This window comes from Nannospalax galili, unplaced genomic scaffold (genome assembly GCF_000622305.1).
Source record: "Nannospalax galili isolate Female #2095 unplaced genomic scaffold, S.galili_v1.0 scaffold683, whole genome shotgun sequence".
NCBI lineage: Eukaryota > Metazoa > Chordata > Mammalia > Rodentia > Spalacidae > Nannospalax > Nannospalax galili.
Genome location: NW_008349093.1, coordinates 1123000 through 1127360, shown reverse-complemented (window position 1 = coordinate 1127360; position 4361 = coordinate 1123000).

The window sequence follows — 4361 nt, the reverse complement described above, 5'->3', positions numbered from 1 at the left end:
GTGTGTGTGTGTGTGTGTGTGTGTGTGTGTGTGTGTGTGTGTGTTTCAGCTACAGTTTGTGAATGGACACATGTACTCTTAATTGGCTGGAGTATTTTCCTCGGTTGGTATAAGAATGACCCTCCAGCTTTGCAGGAGTGGCGGCTTTACCTGTGCGGATCCCTAAGTGATCAGTGATCAGAGTCCTTTGCTCAGTGATACAGGGATAGGACTATAAGAGCAATATATTTCATTCTTTCTTAGCTGCTGAAATTTTGGATGTTTTATTGGGGAGTGTCAAATTGTAAAGAAACATTAAATGTCATTTATAAAATAAAAAAAGATGATTCTGTCATTCTAGCAAATCTGTTTTTTAGTATTTCCCTCCAGTATTTTTGGTTTATAATTTTTGCTTAGTTGTAGCATAAGCATGGACTCAACTTTGTATTCTGGTGTTTGAAATTTAATTTTCTCATGGTCTCACAATAGTAAGAATCTCTCTCTCTCTCTCTCTCTCTCTCTGTGTGTGTGTGTTCAGGTATGTGCAAGTGCATATGCAGGTGTATATGCATGTATGTGCACATGTGTGTAGAGGGCAGCGGTAGACTTTGGATATCTCCCTCAATCACTTTTCACTTTGTTTTTTGGGACAGAGTTGTTGTTGTTTTGTTGAACCTGGAGCTTGCCAATTTGGGTAGAATGACTGACGAGCAAGCCCCAGGCAATCTTCCTGTCTCCAACTCCACAGTACTGGGATTATAGGGGCATGCCACTGCACCTGGATTTTTAAACATTGAGCTCTGGGGAATTGGATTTAGGTCCTCATGCTTGCATGGCAAGCAATTTGCTAACTGAGCCATCTCCCTAGCTGCAAAAACTAGACTTTTGTTTGCTGCAATACTTTCTAACGCACATCATAACAAGACAAGCACATGGTAGATACTTAATAAATAATGATTAAATTGATATTCAATGACTTTATTTACCTCTTAACATGGTGTGCATTAGAAGATGTTTTATGTTACTGACCAGCAATGGCAAACTGCAGAGGTAAGACTGAGGACTGTCTATGAGCTAAGTCATATTTTAAAATAAATTCTTGTTTTGTTTTTCCTCTATTCAGTATTACATCCAATCTCTTCCTGGTTGCCTTGGAAGCTCAGTTTCCTTCTAGTGTCTTTCAACTCTGGTCCCCAGGGTTGAATGAGGTCATTTGAAAAACCCCACACAGGCTTCTGAACATATGTCTGAAAGACTATGCCTACTCTTTCTCCTGATTTGATACAGAAGCTCAGTTAAATCAAGAATTTTCCCAGGGTCACACAGTCTCTAAGAAGCAGAGCTGTGATTACAATCCAATGAGCTACCTAGAGCTACACAGTACCTCACCCATGTCCCAAAACGCCATCCTCGTATGGCTTTTTGTTTAACTCCCACCATTGAAATGTAAGCTTCTGCAGGTGAAGGGCTCTGTTTATCTTGTTCATAGTAACATTCTCAAACCACAGACAGCATCTTGTGTGCATTAGGTACTCAAGAAATATTTGTTGGCCAAATGAATGCCTGCCTAGTTATTCCTGTAGGTCTCAGTCATATCTTACAGTTGTGGAGTGTGCTTTACTTTACTATCTGGATTTAAAATGCTGTTTTTAGGGGCTGGAGAGATGGCTCAGCAGTTAAGAACACTGACTGTTCTTGCAGAAGACCTAGGTTTGAATCCCAGCACCCACATGGCAGCTAACAACTGTCTGTAACTCCAGTTCCAGGGACCTGACAGCCTCTTCTGTCCTCCACAGGCATTGCATGACACAGGTGCACTTAACCTACATGCAGGCAATACACTCATACACATGAAATAAAAATAATAAATAAAAATATATAAAATGCTGTTTTTATTACTGCCTTCCTAATAGAGAATTCAAAGCCCAAGTTGACTGAGTTGTCAATTTCTTTGCATATAGAAGTTAGGAATTCCTTAAGGAGGATCTTGGTGGACTCAATGTCCTCTCTGGACTTTTGTTTCTTGCACTAGGCACTTTCTTCCTCCTCCACTTACCCACCCAGGCCATCTGCATGGTGACTACAGCACTCCATTGTCCTTGGTTGTCTTTGCATATCTTCCAGTGTCTGTGTTTGCTCTCCCTGCTGCTTCACCCCCATGTCTCACTCTGACTTGGGATTTCAGCTTCTTTCTGTTTTATTCTGCATACCTTAGTCCACTAGCCCATTGTACCCTACCTACCTTGTTTTGTGAGGTCATTCAGCATTTAAGATCCTGGATTGTCTACTTAGGTACCTGGGTCAACTCAAGTGATAAATCTTGATACTTAAATAGCTTTGATAAGGAGGTCACCCTTCTTGAGCTTCCAGTTGTGATCTGTAAATAGAAGTACTACAACTTTCTTCATAGTGTTACTGAGAAATTTTTTTTTGACATTGAGAATTGAACCTAGGGTCTTGTGCATAATAAACAAGAGCTATACTACTGAACCACACTCTCAATCCATTACCACAAATATTAAATAAGAGAATACATGAGAATTAATTTGAGAAATACATATATAATATATATAGAGAGTCATAATAAAGGCAAAAGGCTTGTTGATTATTATTGCTTACACACATTGTCTTTCTGTCTCTACTTCCCAGCTTGTTTTAAATTCTTCTTCCCCATAGTCTTACCTCTTGGTGGTCATGATATAAGATAATGTAAAAATTATACTTGTAGTCATGATGAAAGACATAATTTGTCTCAGTTGGATATGTGATTTTTGAAGGAAAATAGTCACTGGTTTGAATTCCAGCTCTTTTATTTACTTACTCTTTGGCCTTGGGCAAGTTGTTTTGCCTCTTTGAGCCTTAGCTGTTTAGCCTGTAACGGAAATAGCAATATATATATATCCCCACGAAAGGCCACTGTGTGATGTGAGGCACAAAGCACATGCATAAACATCTGTAAATGCAGATGCATGGTGCCTAATAAATAATCAATAGCCTTTCTCATTTTAAAAATTATCTAACAGCTATCAAAGAGCCTGAAAAGAAATCCTGAGTCCATCACTCTCGAGTCCAGCCTTGGCAGATGAAAGAAAAATGAGGAGGAACCCAACAGAGGGATGCTTTTGGAAGCTCTCGTAAGAAATCCCAATGGACTCTGATATGAGCATTTGAAATTTGCCCTGTTCTGACTTTTTTCTGGTTCCTTGTCTAGAACTTGTAATGCTAATTACTCTTGTTTTTACTTCTCCTTCACATCTCCTATTCACCAGTCAAGGACTTTCTTTCCCCCTAGAGATAAGAGTTATGCAATTTGGAAGTCTTTTAGATAGACCCACTGAAGGGGTACCCCAACTGCCTCACGTTGCATCCCTGTTCAGCATGGAAGAAGCCAGAGCAGTCTGCAACCTGATTCCCTATCCGCAAGTTAGGTAACCTCTTCAGAGGATGGCGTGATAAGAATAGGAGGTATGGCCTGACTGGCATTGTTGCTTGTTATGTAGCCTTTAGCTATACATATGAACTCTTATGAAATTATATTGGCTCCTTTAATCTTTTGAGTTGTTGGCCAGGGTGGCCAATGTGATCCAGTCTCCCCAGGGGGCAGTATCCTTCTGTCATCGACTCACAGAATTCTAGCTTTAGCCGCCCCCACACCTTCCCGCGTGATCCAGCGGCCAGTGGATTTTGCATCTTGAGGAAGTGCACGGGTGAAATTAGGGCGGAAACCGGCCGGGCAAGCCCCGGAAGCAGAGACCCACAAAGACACAGAGAAGTGGCGGAAAAGCAGAGAGCCAGCAATGCAGAGCAGACGCACTGTGGGACCTGCCAGAAGAGCGGAGATCCAGGACCCAAATGGCAGACGTGCGCGACCTGCGCCACGTCTCTCCCGCCGCCGCTTCCAGGGCGCGCGCAGGGGACCGGTGCCTGAGATCCCCACGTGAACCATAGACTCTCATATGAACATTTGAAAATTGCCCTGTTCTGACTTTTTTCTAGTTCCCTGTCTAGAACTTGTAATGCTAACTACTCTTGCCCTTACTTCTCCTTCACATCTCCTATTCACCAGTTAAGGACTTTCTTTTCCCTCTATAGATAAGAATTATACAATTTGAGAGTTTCTTAGATCGACCCACTGAAGGGGTACCCCAGTTGCCTCACCCTGCATCCCTGTTCAGCATGGAAGAAGCCAGAACGGTCTGCATCACAATTCCCTTTTGGCAATTTGGGTAATCTCTTCAGAGGATGGTGTAAGAGTCGCAGGTAGGAATTAGCTAGGCAATTAGGGTAAAAAGACCCCAAAGAAAAGTAGCCAGTTTCTTGGCTAAAAGTCAAAATGTCCTTTGGCCTGTTAGCAATATACTCTGTCCCAAAGCCAAAAATGC